The sequence below is a fragment of the Hippoglossus stenolepis genome, chromosome 15 (assembly GCF_022539355.2).
Source record: "Hippoglossus stenolepis isolate QCI-W04-F060 chromosome 15, HSTE1.2, whole genome shotgun sequence".
Lineage (NCBI taxonomy): Eukaryota > Metazoa > Chordata > Actinopteri > Pleuronectiformes > Pleuronectidae > Hippoglossus > Hippoglossus stenolepis.
This window is the reverse complement of record NC_061497.1, coordinates 17,337,930-17,357,017: the sequence shown is the minus strand read 5'-3', so window position 1 is coordinate 17,357,017 and position 19,088 is coordinate 17,337,930. Positions and strand designations below refer to the sequence as shown.

Here is a 19,088-nt window from a genome sequence, read left to right as displayed (position 1 = left end):
ATACACATTGAAGGTTGAGTTTACACCAGTTTATTTAAGGGCAACATTTTCGTTCATGTTTTCTCACCGACCGACCTTACTATTTTTCAGTCTCAACCTATACTACCTTTATTTCACCACACAATCATATGAGTGAAAAAATCATTTCATGCTAAGGTGGCGACTTCATGAATGGAGAACTCCGCAGGTGTATGGAATTTTAACAACCCCACTGATGGAGCTTTGAAAACCTTGTGATTGCTTCATTAACTCGCTCTACAATACACGCTCCCTCCATAGATTTAGTCTTTGTAAAGCAGCCCATAGAAATGATTCAAACTTGTTTTAATGTGCCGACCGCCTATAGGGCACAAACCAACCATCCAACCAAACATCATTTCAAATGGAGTGATAGGCAGGAAACTGTACCAATATTGACTATCATAATTACAGATTTTATTAGAGCACATCCTTTAATGTTTTAAACTTCACTTTGACTAAAATGAACCATATTTAAATGACTAATATACATCTTCATCAACAACCTTAAGACAGAAAAAATTTAAATTAAAGAACCAGTAATATTTACAGCTGAATGAATGGACATGCATTATGTGCACAGTCAATACATTAGATGGAGTACAAGATGGAGCGAAAGTACAAATGTAGTATAAGGTTAGTTTACAAGATTGTATGCATTGCATCATTTATTGTGTTCTGCATGTTTTCGTGGCCATGTGCATATTTGTTTGTCTGTGTATTTGAATCTAGAATGAAAGAACAAGACAAAACGAGATAGAGACTTTGAAAGAGAGAGAGAGATGCTGTGTGTGCTAATAGGCTTAGAGTCTATAACCATGGCCTGGATGCATGAACATTGTTAACAGCAGGCATTACTGTCGCCACAGTGAGACATAAATAGTATAAATAATGCACAGGGGTACCTTTTTGCCCACTTAGCTCAGAAAGCATTGACCAACTTGGTGAAAAAGCTCTGTGTGTGTTTGTGTGTATGAGAGAGAGAGTGTGTATCCCCAATTACTGCAGTGACCGTGGTGCCAATGTCCTTCCCTAATGCCCATGTATGAATCAAACAAACCCAAGGTAAACTTCTAGGACTGTATGTGTCCTAACAACTTCTTATTGTTGTTGTGATTATTGTTAAGGTGTACAGTGAATGCAGATCAGCGGGGGAGTGAGGCACACAACGTAGTGGAAACCCCACAGTTCATGAATGCATTCCAAGTCTGTTTGAGGTTATAAATGTTGGTATCGATAATTATTTTGTTAATTGCCCAACCCTAGCTGAGGAGGGGCCTCGATACTGCGACTCCTTTTCCTATTAGCTACCGTGCAGACTGTGTTTGAATGAGGCAGTGGAGACCAGTGTCCATCTTTGTATTCAGTCTATGATTTCAAACAGTCAATTTGAAATGTGTTGTAGATCTCTCTCTCTCTCTCTCTCTCTCTCTCTCTCTCTCTCTCTCTCTCTCTCTCTCTATGTATATAGATATATAGATATATCATTATATTTATTGATCTAATATTACAAAATTATATAAAGCCTATTTGTATCCACACACATGTGTATGCATTTATCTTCGTTTTTTTATCCTACACGTGTCAAACCTTGTATAAATCAACTGTTTGCTTATTTGCGATGACAAACATGCCCCATTGTGCGACATGAATGTGACAATAAAACTGAAGACAGGAATTATTCCTCGGTGGAGACTTCCCTTGCTTCCTCAGGCTGTCACTTGACTGACACTCGGCAAGATTGAACTTAATCAAAGAGACAGATGTAAAGTTGTGTCTATTTCCACTGTTGGTATTATCACACGGCCTCGGGTCCGAGCTGTTCTGTGGTCAAAGAACAGTTGAGTAACAATTAATTGTGATCTAAGAATACACAATAATGAATAACAGCAAATGGCTCGCAGGCATAATCAATGTAGTATAATAAGCCAGTTAATAAGCAGGACCCCTCTCGAATAGCACTCTTTTCTATTTCTCTGTCCCAGTTTTCTGAATAGACTGCCCTGTGATGGCGACTGAATTTAAAAGAAAGTAGATAAAAGCTTTAGAGTTCTTTCTGTTGAGAAAATAGTAAAGAAGAAAGTTATGTGACTGAGAAGGAAAAAGGGATTTAAAAGTCCTGAAAGATACAGACTGGGCAAAGAAATAACAAAATGCGATGGGGCAGGAGTTGCCGTGCGCTGTGCAGTTTGATTCTCCTCAGTTAGGAGTGTGCCACTGGATGGGGTGTTTGGGCTAGACAGACATCCAATAGAGAGTGACACACATCACCCACCACTGCTCTCCTCTGCAGCGGTGGCCCCAATCCTATTATCCCAAAACTTTTTTGTTAGCACCAATCTTACTTTACAAAAAAACAGTTCACTTTTCCTGAATCTGAAGACAATTGTCCTAGAGTCTTTGACCTTTGAGTGTAAGGCATCACTTAAAATACCACCTGAAGTTCCCCATCCTCACTAACTCTCTAACAAAATTATGTTATTGTCAGGAACGCAAAGTATCATTATACACAATCGTGTTATCTCTGTACTTTCAAACCAAAAATAATGAGCTAAAAGACCTCTCTCACATTACACGTAGCCATTTGAGGCCTTGTTAATGTGTAGCTTATTGGTTAGAGCTGTAATTCAAGTATATACAAGTCTAACAGGGTAGACCTGTACTATCTTCACACTAACTCACTTTGGCTTTGTGTATGTGTGGGGTAGAGGAACCTCTCGTGTGCTGTGAGGCAGTAGTGGTTATGGACGTGCTGACTGAAGGCAGGCGTGTGTGAGTTTGCATCTACTCTGTAGGTTATTTATGCCACATGCAGCCGCCACTTCTGTCTTTGCTGCTCCACATGTTGCAGTCTGAAGGTCTAGTCGGGCATCGTAAGACTGAAGAGGGATGTTGGCCAAGTCTATGTTGATGGTGCAGAGAGGATTGCCATCATGTGAAGTGAAAGTTATCAAGGAAGCAACCAACAGTGCTGCTGACCTTGGTCTAAGGATTTTCTCCCCTTCCCTTTGCCAAAAGCCATCCCCTTGTGGATTTGAATATATGTTTGCAAGACAATAAAGCAGGGTTTTAAACCTGAGACTGAATGACCAATTTATGAATCTGTAGGCCCACTCTAGGCATCACAGTGGGTGTGTTGCACATGCAAAGTGGTTTGTAAAGTGGCCAATTCAATGGCACTAGTGCAGTGCCCAATCTAAACATGCCGTTTGGAGTGGCCTTTTTGCTTGGCCTATATGGTAAGGCTGGTTGTAGCTTTGTTTCTGAAATTGTAAAAGTGACCTGCCGTAATTGATCTGCCGCAAGTAAAGACTGACTGTGGAACTCAGTCCGCAGAACTCTGAACTCACGCCACCACTGCTGCACAAGAGCTGTTCACCTGTTTAATTAAAGTTTGGTGAAGCGCAGCTCAGTACACAGAAACCTGAACTGGAAGACAAAACGAGAATCAGTTGTCTTTACCGTTGCCCTGAACGTGCCCGTTGTCGTTAATGTGCTGTTCTAATGATAGATGTCACTTTAGTTGATGAGTCCCAGCTGCTGCTACTACAGAGCACTGGTTGCTGGGTGTTATTTAATGTGTATTAATATTGAACGTATCCAAGTGTGAAGCAGATAAGATGAACGGTTCTCTAGATATGCAAGCCACAGACACTCGCAGATTTCTGGAAGTGTTTAGATTGATCAATGTGAGCATAAAAGAAGAAACGCTAATTAAAACAAGCATCTACCAAGATTTGAACAGGAATACAACCCACTCCTGTTGGGAAGAACGGAGCCTTTCTTCCCAGCTGATAAGATAGATCATGTGTGATGTACGATTGGAGCACAAAATGTGAATAGCACCATTAACCAAATGATTCTATCCATTGTGTGATTTGGTTATCAGGCCCTGTGTTATTGTATGTGTATTGCAAGTGTTGGGAGAGTGAATGCAAGTGTGAGTGAATGAGGTCATAATGATGTATACATTATTGCTGTGCTGGTGGACTGGGTGGGACAAAAAGTCATGACTGAAAAAAGGTAGAGCTTGTTTGACGGTAAATAAATTGAAGTTGGCAACTGACCAACATAAAAAGACAAAGTTAGCAGTACTAGCTAAGGATCCCCCAGCTACATTAACATGAAATGACAGATGGAAAAGCCACACATCATTAATGCTACTTAAGCAAGCATATAATAGACAGTGATTAATCAGGGCTTTCCAGTGACACAGGGCTTACTCCAGTTGTGCTAGTGAACTTTTCATGACCTATCCCTACTTGAAACCAATATGCATGGTTATTATTTCAAACCAAAAACAGTGTCGGGTGTGGAGCATCTTATCCTCCTGCTGCACCAACATGAGATTGCACATCAGATTTAATAATAAGAAATAATAAAAAACAACAATCTCAAACAGACAAAATGACTGATAACATCAGGTGAAAGAGAAATTATGCTAAACCTAGCTTATATATCCATATAGTTGTGAGTCTGAATTAAATTATTAGATTTATTATAAGATGCACATTGGGTGAAACACGGGGAGCGTTGAACATGCCTCTCGTGAATCACAGATCCTCCTGCCTCATACTAAATGCATGTTGGGAAAGGCTTTGAGGCTGTCCCCATGGAAAGGATTAAGTTTGTGAGGGAAAGAATGAATGATAGAATAAAATGATCCTAAGATATTGAAAAGATGGATTTCCCGGCTCTATAAGACATTAAATCCTTCACATGCCACAGAGGGGACAGCTAAGTTGAAAATACGAGACACTTACACTCATGCTGGTATTTCATGTGTAAGGTGCACACACATGACAGTAACACTCACATTGTATCATACATTTTCACTCTCTGGAACAAACACTGACTCACATACACACTCTACTACACGTACACACACAGAAGCATCATATCTCTGGTGTTCACCTTGACTTAGCAGAGGGCTGCTTTCATAAATCCCTTCTTATCTCGGGTCTCAAACGCACCCAGATATATGACCGTGGAAGCTGACTGAAATTTGTAATGCTATCAGTGGCAGTGATGGGCACATGCATCCCTACACACACACACACACACACACACACACACACACACACACACACACACACACACACACCAGTGTTAGAGGAGACTGCCCAATGAAAGGGCTGGTGTCACAGAATATAGTTGTGTTGTGGTTCAGATCATCGTGAGACATTGGAACTGTGCTGGTTTGATTGTCTTAATTGAGCCATTGCCATTGTTTCAGAAGTTGCTTGACAAAATGTGTGATATGTTGCCTGAAACTACAAAGAGCTCCCTTGGGCTTTATGGAGATTTATAGCATGACATAACAAAAACACAGCACATAACAAATTGTTTACTATTGGAACCTGTGATGATGAATGAATTCTATCCTGAATTAAGGACTCTTTGCCAAAACATATCCAATTTGTACTTAAACCTAACCAAAACTTTGCCATATATTTCTCACATCATAAAAGGCTTTCAACAGTGAACATGTTTAGTTTGTGTCTCTACTGCCCAAATGGGTGGTACGAGAGAGTCGGGGCAACTGTTTGCTAACAAGTTCATTTAACAACCTGTTCCCACTGCCTCCAACAGGCCAATAAAACTTCAGCTCTTGCAGCTTGAACAATCAGCCAGCCAATGTTCTGGAAGTATTTAATAAAGTATTTAATTTAAGTGTCAGGTGGTAAACACAAGCAGCACTGTACAGTTATTGTAAGAATCTGCTTAATGGTATTGTCTACTGTCACTGGAGATTTTTGTGATATGCTGTTAACATGTGTATCACTTCGTGCTGTTTAGTCAAATATCGTCCTGCGAGGAATAAACATCTAAAAAAATGTTTAATCTTCTACTGAGTAACTCTTCCTGACTCATATCTTAAAGTAGTCCATGTCCCTGCATATGTTAATATACAGACAACAGAGTCAGAGTCAGACAATCAACCTGAAAGTTACACAGGAATAAGCCCCTTCAACATTCCTCCACTTTTAGGCCTGTACAAACAACTCACTGCAGAGAAAGGAATAGATAGGATGAGGAGACAGGTGTGTGAGTGGAACAAGGCTAGTCAAGTCACCTTGAGACCCAAACGGCTCAGTGCTTGGAGTACTAAATGGCTGATTGCTGATGCAGGTCTTGCTGAGTATCTTAAAACCAGCGCTACTGTCTGGGGAAAAGAGGAGCATGGCTGTGAGAGGAGGAGAGGCTCAATGATGGGGAGACTTGAGGTGAAGCGAGGTAAAAGAAGACTGAAAGAAAGAGGTGAGACTTGAATGCACAGGGGGCATGCAGGAAGAGAGATTTTAGACTGTCAGACCGCTGAGGGACAAGATGAGAGAGAACATAGGGGTATAACAGGGGTAGAACACCAAGGTTGGAGCCCTGGCATCCAGAGGGACAACCCACCTGCAGAGTAATGCCACTGGGCATTGACTCTGCGCCTTTTATGATTAATAGAGCTGTCATGCATATGACAAATGCAGCACTGTATTCGTGGCCTACTTCAAGATAGCAGAAATGTAGCATATCTGCTTCTACTGCATCTTGTTTACCCTCTTTGCCTTCCTTTGGAAGAAAAGACTCAACTGCTCCTTCAAATCCTCTTTTTCCCTGCATTCTTGATGCTGAAGTCCTGATAATGTCCCTCCTTCGTCTGGGGCTATAAAGATCTTCTAAACTGACAATGGGCGTGCCTCTTTTATGTGATTGCAGAAGGACTGTCAAGGGTAGCACATTATAGAGCAGGGTAGGACATTTTTGCACTTAGAGACTCAGGACTAACACCAGTGGGAGGACATTCAAGTCAGATGCCTTCTCCTGTATATTGCCACATTTCTCATAGGTAACTCGCAAAGGGAGCTCCTCTTCCCCACGGAAAAAAACGCCTTGTCATAAGTCCGGCCGACACTTCTGGGGCATAGTGATGCCACATAACATCATAATGCCCAACATCTGCATAATGTACCTAACGACCAGTCTGGCGTGCTCCCAAATGAAGCCAGGTAAGGAGGAGGCCGATATTTCCAACAAGGGCTGGGATTGGTTGACACGGTGCCTGTTCTAAGCAAGTCTGTTTGTAATGGGCCGTTTGCTTGGCCTGTGATAATGCTCCGGTGACTACTTCAGAATTGTTCTTTGTCATTAGTGAGTCACTTTGTCTTGTTTGCCTGCCTGGAATGTGTGTTCTTGGCCGAAAAGCCACAAAGACATCTGAGCAGGCGGAAACCCAAAGTATCCTAATCTAATGACAACATTGATGGTGCCTTTTGTAACACTGCATCTTTTTGTGATTAATGTTTTTCCCTCGGGCCGCTGTGCATCCCTACAGTACCCTGATGCCCCTTGCATTTGCCATCTGTGCACAGCTTAACCAGCCGTGAGCGCTGAGCCTACAGCTATTATAATATCCACAAGTTGGGTGGGAATTTATTTAAATATAATCTTGTGCAATGGGTAAATCGTGGCACTAAGAGTAACTGACAAAACTGGACTTGTATAGGACTATAACTTGCGTTTTGTTACAAGAGGTGTAACAATATGCAACATTTCTGCATTTATGTCTTCTTTTAAATCCTCTCTTGCTCAGTGGTAGTTATTTTCACCTAAGGTCTGTCAGCCTGCATGGAACAAATACACAAACAAATCAGGAGTTATAAGCTGAAGGTGATCTATGTTCTTCAACTAGTGATAAAATATGGAATGTGGATGTGTATTGTGCACGGTTAGAGGAATTTCTTTTGTTGTGGCAGGTTAAATGTTTTTCATTTTCTATATTTTTTTCTATTCCTTGTTTTTACCCTTTTTATTAGATAATCTGGGTCAGAGAGAAGACAGCATTTCCATTTGTAGTTGTGAAGTTTGACAGTGTGTGTTGTGAATTCAGCTCCTCGCTGCAAACGGAGACAGCTTGAACATAACAAACTGCTTGAGAGTTGAAAATCTTAAATGTTTTCCTGGAAACTAAATAATAATGATGGAAGAAGTGAAAAAGTGTGTGTGTGTGTGTGTGTGTGTGTGTGTGTGTGTGTGTGTGTGTGTGTGTGTGTGTGTGTGTGTGTGTGTGTGTGTGTGTGTGTGTGTGTGTGTGTGTGTGTGTGTGTGTGTGTGTGTGTAGGGCGGCAGGGATTTTTTTGTTTTGCTATTTCACAGTTAACTTGCCGTAATCAGCCATTTAGCGGCTGCAGTCTCTCCAGGGAGTTGGTACATCAAAGGTTAGGTGTATGCAAATTGTTGCTTTTCACCTGAATTGCTCATCATAGCAGAAAGCACAAGGTTTTTCATCCTGTGACCTCCCTTCCCGGAGAAGCTGGGTGGAAAATATCTGACCGTGAAATCTTTGTCATCAAATAAAAGGGGTCAAATCTGCTGCAATGCACTAAAGCACTGTGAGAGTCTGCCCTCCTGATGAGTGTGTTTAGTTTGTTGGATCAGAGCAGTGGAATGGAAGCATGGTTGGATTTTACATGCACAAATCAATTTCAGAATTAAGGACACTGATGCTGCTTTTTAGCAGCAAGTGAAACTTTGAATTTAAAGGAAAGACAGGGTTGCTATTTATGTAAAAATGTAGGTAACTCTAACCAGCTGATCCAGGTTGGCAGGGTTTTTCCTGCAGAGAATTTCGAGGCGGCCGCCTCCGTCAACTTTCATGCCTCCTCCACCTCAAAATCCATCACTATAAGTGGTTGGTTACTATAAATGAATTTCGTAGCTTCTGTATGATAGTCCCAGAACTTGAGGGAAAGATAAGGGTGCTACAAACAAACGCACACACACACACACAAAGGTAGAATGTTAGAGTCACAGAAAGGAGCAGTGAATTACTGACAGAGCCGTTAGAAATGGTGAATAGGATACTTTTTTACGTTCCAAACATGTATGAAAAGACTCAAAATAAACACAATAAACCTTCGGACTTAGTGGAGCTGTGCATGGCTCCCTGTGTGTCTGCCCCGGACCTGGTTGCCCGCCTCATTTTTGTCCAGGAAAAGCCCTGCAGGTTGGTGATCCTTCACATTGAGATGTGTCCCTGGATTCCTCCCTCTGAAAGTGGCCTGGGACACCAAGGGGCTAGTTGAAGGTTTAAACATCGATACCTGAGAGTGTGGATTTTGCAAATGGATAGAAAGCTGAATTATTATAACTTTTATCCAGGAAAGGTCCACTGAGCTTCTGAATGGTGCCAGCTGTGAGCATGGCTGCCTGTCACTCAGCAATCTTACTGTAAACCATCAACATGGTTCTAATTCTAATTCCCATGCAAGCATCTGTGGCCCATGTGGTTTGTAAGTGCATGTGAATCAGCCCGGGTGTTGGTGTCGGCACACATCCCAACACTTACCCCTTTGTCTGTGTGTCTCCTTGCATCGCTTCATGTGTGAATGTCACTTGTGTAGAGTGACTTGTGATCTTTGGGTTGTGCGTGAGCTCTTGCTGAGGTGTGTCTGCAGCGGAGGTGAGGAGATTGACAGCTCATGTCGGCACTTTCACCACACACTGGGGCAGATCAGATGCAGGAGAAAAACAATCTAGAGACAAGGAAGACTGACTCCCTGGCTTGCTCACTAGAGGTTGCCTGAAACATGACAAGTGCATTCACACGTCCTAGAATAAAAAAAGTATGGTACACTTATGCACGCTCGCACGCACACACCCTAATATAGAAGCGGATATACAGGCTTCTTTTAATAGACAAAAATATATTTTTAACCCAACCAAGGAGGTTATATTTTTGCTCCTGACAGTTTCTCTGCAGAATTATGCAAAAAGCGTCCAAAAGCGGATTTCCATGAACCATGGGGGCAATGGCCAAGATAGAGCACGTTAAATTTGATTTGAACAAAGGAGTGGATCAGAAATATTTTTTTTAACATTATGAGAGTGTTCAAATTTACATTGTGAGTGTTTTTTCAGGGATCATGATAAAAATAATTAGGCATATTTAGGGGACTGATATCTAAGAATGTGGGGACAAGTGGGCCTCAGCAAGTGTGTGATAGAATCTTTATGGCCCTGGGTTTCAGGCCATTGATTGGTAAAGCTTCTTGGAACTCCTGTACCGCCTGAGAACCGGATCTGCAAACACCACAGCCACAAATGCTCACTGTGAATACTTCAATCCTCCAAGGGCGGTCACGCATTCACACACTCTCACTTGTGCACCCGCGCACACATTGATCGATTTGACAGTGGACATTGGGGGACATGTCATCATGGCTGTAAAATTGAAATGACTTTCATCACTTGCTGAGGGTGCCAAACAAATGGATCTGACTCCTTCCACGTTTACAGACTCATGGTTTGCACATTTCTTCAGTCAACAACACCTCCATTTTGATATATCTTTCCCCTGGTGTCCTTTGCTTTTCCCTCTTCTCTGCCCTTAACACTCCGTCACACATCCCTTTAGTTATTTTCTCCCACTTCTCCTTTCTGCCAACAACCTCTCATTTCTGTTCCGCCCTCAACTTCTTTCTGCCTCATAGTCTCTCTTTCTCTTTTGCTCTTTACCCTACAATCCCTCATTTATAATCTGCTCGACAGCTCCCATTTAATCTTATGTATGCTATAATCCTGCATTTATCATCCATCATCAGTACAGTACTCGGCTTTGACCTTTACACAAGAGAGGTTTGCATTGTGACTCTGCTTTTGAGGAGATATGTGATCAATGTCAGTAACAAAACACAATTTACTACAATAAATAGCAGTGTGATAATCTACTCTGGGGTTTATTAAAGCGACAACAATACTGTTTCAGGAAGCCAGTGTTGATGAGGAATATACACTGTTTGTTTGGCCGTGAGTGAGACTACGCAGTCGAAGTGCTCTTCAAGTGATTGATGGGCTTTGTTTTCGGGACGTTGAACCCAACAGTAATAATTGTCACATGTAGCTTCTGTGTACAGCAAAAGTTACAGACTGTCATAGTGGATTTTCTGTTGGGTCTGTACATGTATTACTTCCCTATGCATTGAGTCAGACGTAAGACTTTAAAATACCTATACCTACGAAAACTGTTCTCTTAATCACATCTCTCAAGTGAAAGTGAAAGAAACCAAGCAATATTCCTCCAATTTCCTCAAATGAAACCACAGTCAAAGCCCAAGACTTTAAAACTCTTCTCCCCAAGTGGAAGAAAAATATCCCTTCGCCCATCACTGCTTTATTCCGAGACATGTATTGCTGATGTGACATACAGCCTTGTGATGTTCAACAGTTTTTCTCCTCCACAAACGATAGACGAATAAGGACTCGCACACAACTTCCATCTCCGTCTAGCTGTATCGGTTGTCTCACGTCATCTCTCTCTCTCTCTCTCTCTCTCTCTCTCTCTCTCTCTCTCTCTCTCACTACTCCTTCACCCTGGCACTTCCTCACCTCCTTCACTCTCACATCACAGCGAACATTGTCCAGAGCAGACAGGAGAAGCTGTCATGATGTATCTTGAGAGACAGATTACGACGAGCACTGCTTCTGACATGGCAAGTGGGTGTAGCAGGGGCCCGAGGAAAGTCTCTCGCATAGACGCCGAGATTTTCGAAAAGAGGCTGATGGTACGCCTCTAGTGCTTCAGCGGCATATGCTGAACCCTTCAGCTGCATATGCTGAATCTCGTGGTACTAATGTATTCCACTAGCACATACCGTTTCCTAACAGCAGGGGTCGCTTGATGTTGTAGGCCACTGTCAGACTGCTCCCTGATGAATTTGACCCCATTGGGCATGGTTTAGCAAAACATAGGCCCATAAGTAAGGGACATTTTAATTTATCTCATGTTTCCCTATTGCTCTAATGTGTGCAATGCTTTTGAAATGACACTAAACTAATTTCATATTCTAGTTTACATTCTGATATCCTTGCCGATGTACCCAATGCTTGCCTTAGCTACCAGAACTATTGTTAGCCACTGAAGCCAGTCTGATAATTCAGGTATTATTTTTGACATGTTAACAAATCTCCATGTCAGGTAGGCTATGGCTTGTTATTTATAAAATACTCTGAGCTTTGTTGTTTTATAGCGACATAGATAAGATTGGCATGTGTCTGATCCGCTAACATGGAGGAGACCTATACTGCAACCAGCCACCAGGGGGCAAATGGCTTCATGTTGTCCATCTTCATATACGGTGTGAATAAATAGAGACAAGGTCATGTAGCTGCCGGGAAGGAGCACTGTATGTATTTGATAATTCAATCTCATTAGGACTAAATCCATAGCACAGTCACAGTCTGAATTATTTCATTAAGAAGCTAATTTCTTTCTTGTGTTTCTCTCTTTCTCTTTGTCTCATCAAGGGCACAGTCTATGCCATTAAAGACCCAGGAGCATTCACCACATCTATTGTCTGTGCTATCTTCTCTTGAGGGTTTTCTTGAAAGAAAAGAGACGCACTTGCAAACGCTTGTCAAACTGTATATACTGAATGTGTAGGGCAGAATGTGTCACAGCTGCTTCTGCAAACTGTTGAGCAACAGTAAATCTGGCCCCTTGATGTTGGCAAAGGTAGGATTTCCCTCCTGACGTATTTCTTCAGGCACTTTGCACAGGCAGTGTTTGCTGGTTTTGTTGCTGTTCTTGGTTCTCCTGGTTTTAAGTATGAAGAACTAGGGAGTTGTGCAGACATCCATATTTGAGCTTTGTTAAAGATGGGGAAAATAATTAAATTTATATAAAAGCTAGATTTTAAAACACTGTTGCTCATCACAAGGGCGAATAAACACTTACATGTTCCCCTGTGGCTCATTCTAACTATTTCACACATTATTTAACAACTGCAGTTTACGGTTGGATAAATGCTATTGTATTGTAATGTGTCTCTCTGTGAAGGACGTGAACTAAAACGGAGAATTTGACAAACACATTTGAGGATTTGGCAGGCCTTTGTGAATTCATTAGTGGTATTCAAGGTAATGGAAAACTGATGGTAGATTCGGTTGGAGCTATCACCTGCTTCGTCAGCAAAGTGTTTGTCTGAAAGCTTCGCAGCAGTGAAGCGGAAACACCGCTCTGAGCAACATGACATTCAACTGTCCTGCCGGGAAAAAAAACAAGTTATACCAAAATTTAATTCACAGGTTCTATCTGCTTATCTGACCTCCAAAGCGAGTTGAGCGATAGTTTGAGAGCATTCTCTGGAAGATTAAATTCCTCTCTCGCTAAATCTCTGTGTGTCCCATTTGATTCCTGAGGCAGGAGTGCTATAATCACCCTCTCAAATATTGTGTTCACTTTTTGGAAGGATGATCAAAAGTGTATGTAGTGATGCCAGGAGAAGCCTCATTTTGAAGATATGTTTTTACAATTTGACTGAAATCACAATTATGTTAGTTTAAGCTTTTTTCCCTTAACCTCATTTTTTTAAATTGCCATCCGAAAATCTGAATAGAGTTCATGTTTGGGTTTTAAGTAAAACTTTAAATGTAAAATTGGAATTGAGGGTACACCATCAGTTATCTGAAATATGTGCATTATAGTCTCTCTTCAAATAAAAACATACTTATAAAAATGCGATCTCTCCAAATTAAAATACAGGTTAAGGTTGAAAAGAAACATGGCTTTTACCACTTGATAACATATTCAATATTATTGGATATCTTAATTTTCTCTTTGCTTCAATATACCATTTGTGAAGATCTAAATCATTTACAGAGGATCTGTCTTTAAGATCTAAGAATGGCTACGTCTTAATCGACCATTTCAGAGACTTGAATGCTGGAATATTAGAAATAAATTATTCTGCCTTTGCTTCAGACACCTGAGGATATAATACGATTCGGTAAAAATACAGAGAGATGACAGAATAATTACTTTGGTTAACAGTGCATATCAACTTTTTATTTTAGTCTTTTTATTATTTCCCTGCATTTCAGTGCTTTTGATGCTCATGTAACTGTTCTGTGTAAATTGTGGATTTAACCTCAGAGGCCATTTGCCCACAGTGTCCTTCAAGTCCAGTGCAATATCAGAGATTAACTGCATTCACATCTATCAGAAACCCTCAACATAATATATTTCGGTTTCCTTGCCCCGAGTCAGACCTGACATTGGGCCTCTGAAACGTGACAGCCCCCGGTCACAAAGCTCCACGGTAATCAGTTAACAAAAGAGCTGAAATTAGGGATCAATGTGAGTTAGTGTTATCTCCCTTAGTGCCTGCAGCACCTAACACAGGAAGGAAATGTCAGTGAGGTAAAGTGAATCACATTCAGTGTTGGAACATAGCTACGAGCTGCGGGATCTACAGTGCAGGCAGGTCTGAGAGGGATTTAGTGCCAACGCTGTGACGGTTCAAGTCGTCGTGTCGTGAGAAATAATGAGTTGAACCAGAGGCGAGCATCTGTATGGAGACATCAAGGGTACGATACTGTAAGGCAGTCTGTGAAATCCCATAAATTAGTTGTCAAAATGTTACCTGCAACACATGTTGACCTTAATTTGCCAGGTGGTATTTATGACCCTGAAACATCCCAGTTGTTCACGAGTACTACACACATGGGTTAGCCAACACAGAGAAGGCATTTAATATATGGGGACATTTGAGAATGTTATCAGTGTCCACTAAGATAGTCAAAATGTCCTTTATCTACATCCTAGCTCTTCCTGCTCAGGTGGGATATAGAACCTCTCCAGAGTGTTGAGGGAAAAGTCATTGTTGGTCGTTGGATGCACCCACCTTCAATGAGAGGTGATCTGGGGGCATCCGCATCAGCTACTCCCCCAGATGTCCAAGCTTTTCTTCAGATGAATTTAGCAATAGTGTGAAGCAAAGTTTATTCGATGAATTGTCTGTTGGAGTGTTTTTGTGGAACACCCCAGTTCTTTCTGTCTCTTTTCATCTTCTCTTGTTATCTTCTGTTTGCCTTTTTTTTCCTTGTCACATTCACTTCAGTCTGGACTCTGTTTGACAATATGCCCAGAAACATGATTTGTCCACTTTCATCTTCTCATTCTCATCGTCTCACTCTTTCAGTCACTGTTCAAACTCCACAGTGCTGAAACCATTGACTGTATAAAGATGAGTAAGATGACAGCTCATCAAAAGTAAAGCCAACATGTTTCGATATTTCAAAAGTGGGGAGGCATCATGATTGACATTGGGTGGATGTATGATCATTACTACACAGAATCTGGCTCATAATGATGTCACAAGCGTAATATGATCACGCCTGTATTAAGGATATATTTTGGCTTGATCTTTGCACAGTGGTTCATCTTCCTCTTTACCACCTCTCTACCACTCTGGTATCCCTGCCTTATTGCTGTTGTAAACTATGAGCATCGGCACACCCTAGCACGCATTTTGCAGCAGAGCAATTAGCAATCACATTACTGAACGTAGGACTGTTAAAGCAGCTCAATATTTATGTTGTAACAATGGATTAAATGACTGCGTAATGTGAGAGGGGCTCAATCATAGTGATGGACCCACAGGTTCTCATCCGATCAGTATCCTTCAGCTCCATAGAGCGTAAATGTTTTGCTTCCAAACGCTCACGCATTAAGCATAAGATCAAGGCAATCGCCACAGATATCACAATGTCATGCCACTTCTCAAGCTAACTTTTCATCTTGGCTTCCTCTGATCATGGCGGTTCATTAAACTGAGGTCAGTGAAGTCCAGATCTCAGTATTCTTTTCAAAAGAAGACATGTATTTATAAAAGTCGTGAAATAAAACTTTACTTTGGCGCTGCAAAGATGTTGCAAAAGGCCAAAATCCCAAACTTTCTAATCTGATCAATGGTGTCATTGCTTCTCTAGGTGGGTGGAGTAACTGGTGTTTTTTTTTACAAAATGTTAACTTCTTTGATAATATCAACAACCAGACAGGCAGCTGAATTGGCCATACTGTAGGATGAGGCAGGTTATTTTTCTTGCCGACTGATGGTTGCTTAATGCCTCTCACCCTTAGACATCATCTGAAAAATAGCTCCTGTGCTACTGTGCAACGTGAAACAATGGCCGTCCAACATAATGCTTTTTAATGTTACTTCACTAGTGAACTGAGGAAAGGAAACTTTGGATTATCATTGCACTGATTTTTGAATCCCATTCTTAGTAAGGCAACCATTAAAATTGGTCACACTGCAAACTGAGCTCTGTTGCAGGAAACGTTTATTCTCTCCCAGTTAATTTTGGACTGAACAGCGATGTTTATTTTGGGAATAGACGTAGCACTTGCCAGAGTCTTTGACAGTTCCTCAAAGGTTCCTCTGTGATGGATACCACACATTGTGACCACACTCGATAAACATCTTCAACACAACAGCGACCTCTTCTCTGCTGCTCAGGTTTCTCATTTGAGACAATCTGAAACCAGAGTCTGTTCCATTATCACTTCCCACCTGGTCGACTAATTACCAGCCTAAACCACAAATCAACTGAGCATGACAGAGAGGGGAGAGGTTTGGGTTTGATAAAATGTCACACATACATTTACAACAACATTAGAGAACAGATTTCTTCTCCTGAAATGTTTTAACATCTAAAGAACTGAGTAAATTGATGTTAAATTGCAGTGAATTCAAGAGAAAAGTCCTACACACAACATGAAAGGTGATATTGGTCCTTTTGATGGATTGCTGAAGCACAGGATGGTGGAGGATTCTGTGGCTTAGTGGACATAGGTGACGACATTGATAGCCTCTGTGCTGTACATGTTCAATCAAACAGTGTTTTATACATGCATCTTTAAAAGTAATCTGTGAAAACCAATGCTATGGATGTTCTGCTTAAAATCTATTCAGCCATGTGCACATTAAAAAAACTAATATTTTACATGACACATTGAGCAGTTATCCTTTTCTTCTGAAATCCATAGTGTACAGAAAGTGATTCTAACCCAGAGTTGTTTCTCTACATGAGAAGTACTGAAGCACAACGTAAAGCCAGCTGAGTTTAATATTGTTTTTCCAAGTCTTGTGCCCTGTTTTCTATTTTTTTTCCAGATGTCACAACTTTTAAGTGTTGAACAGTGGATTCTTTAGTGCTTTTGACATCTTAAACAGCCTTCATACCAGAACACATTAAATGAGAAGAGCAGCTCGTGAATATGATTTACTTCGTCAGTGAAACTTGAAATTGGCAATTTGTTTATGGCTGGTGTGTATGTGCCCCTCTGTGTAACTTTGTTTGTTAGATTGTGTTATTTTGTGTGTAAGGCCCCCCTCCCTACATTTGGCCTATAACATGCTGGCTAACGTATGGCTCTGAGAGTTCCCAAGGCTTCCATCTAATTGGTTCTCGACAGGGAACATTGACGCTTCCATGCATCCCATATTGCCGTCACTTACTCCATGCAACCACGCCAGTTAACTTCAATCATTCACAAACACAAATACTGTACTTGACACATCGTGTACCCAGGAAAGCAAACGCTGTTTTCACCCAAGGAAAAATGCTCATGAATGTCAGTGAACATTGTTGTTGGTGATTTAAGCACATTGACACAAAACTGGGCTGACCAGCAGTTGAATCATGTCAATGAAACTGTCTATGCATTGCTGCTGTTTCTAACTCTTGTACTCAAACCCTCTGCCACAGAAGCAGGATTTCATGGTATTTATTTTGTTTTTATCTTGCTTTTCATTTGACGTATTCTTACTTTTAAGTTTATTTAATATACAAACAGCATTTCCAGATATACACACATTTTGCAACAAGTCCTCCAACCTGAATGACAATATCAGTCTTCTGTATAATTTATATATAACATTCATTTAAAAAAACAAAAACATAAATGTATGTGATAAGTTTAACTTCTCACTTATAAATGTAAATTTGCGAGACTATGTAGTCAAAACTTCATAACTCCTTCGACTGTGTGACCCAATTCTTCGCAGTACCATTAAAAAAGTGTTTTCCAAGAATTACGTCTCCTGAGAATAAGTCAGGCAACCTCTCAAAACACTGTGCAGGTCTGACAGGTGGATTCACACAGGAGTTACAGAGCTGAGACAGCAGATGGTGAGCCATCCATATGGGGACTCAAAGACATTGATGCTGTCATGATTAAAGATAAAGAGTCTGTGGAGTATACAAGAGATTGTTGTAAATGAATTGTCAAGGAACTCTGGAAATTTAGAAAAACATGTTTTGGTAGTTTTATAAAAAAATTAATTCACACTTCATTTATAAGATATAAAGTAAAAATGATCTAGCTCCTCACAGTCTGATGTAGGTGCACAAAACTGCCTTTATTTATATCAACTGACCTGTTGTGCATGTTTCAGAACAGGATCCATCACCAAGTGCAAAGCCATTACAAAATCTGTAGTCAGTCTCCTTTTATAATAACAATGCATGGTTGTCTGTCTCAGCTTGTGTGTTTCCTAATCTGTGGGCAGGCCTGAGGATAAGGGATCGATCGTTAACAGCCTTCTCCTTTCCAACAGTGATTAAGTTGGGTTGGTATGTGTCGCCTCCACTTGTAACACAAATAAATTATAGTTGATTCGAATCAGACACGTGTGATTGAACAAAGGCCAGAACACATGGGGAGTGTGGGCAGGCAATCGATCCCTAGTTGTGCCAACATGCTAATGTGAAAGGTGATTTAAGAGCGAGAGACTAACAGGGCTGCTGAACTCAGAACCAAGGACATGTCCTTCAGCTCATAGTTGAGCCACAGCTGTTTCCTACAGAGCCAGAAAAATAGGTTGGAAGTGCTTAATCGTTTTCTTAAGCACAGTTCTGATGATTGGTTATTCTAACCTGCACTGTAGCCCAACAAACATCTAGAAACCAGCACAAAATACACAGCAGATGTCTGTAGATGCTTTTTAAAATGTAAGTAAGATTTAAATCGTACAGCTCACAAATGACTTCATTAAAAATGAGTGAATAATTTTTCTAAAAAAACGTTCATACACGGCAGATGAATACATTTGGTTCTACGGAGGTTATTTACAATAGCAAAATGGTAAATGTGGGATTGACTCATTTTGACTCACAACAATGCCCATTTTTCATGGTAATGAGGGAACGTGAGAACAGAGTGAAAGTCTGTGGCTCATTAATGTGTTTCTAATAGTTTGGAGTGTTGAGGATGTTTTGTTGGGCTTTAGTTG

General features: G+C 40.9%; 1 long non-coding RNA gene across 1 annotated transcript in view; it reads left to right on the top strand.

Moving 5' to 3' along the window:
• Positions 1 to 19,088, top strand: part of LOC118122677 — an 89,120-nt gene that overhangs the window by 1,232 nt on the left and 68,800 nt on the right. The gene's annotated exons all lie outside the window — the stretch shown is intronic.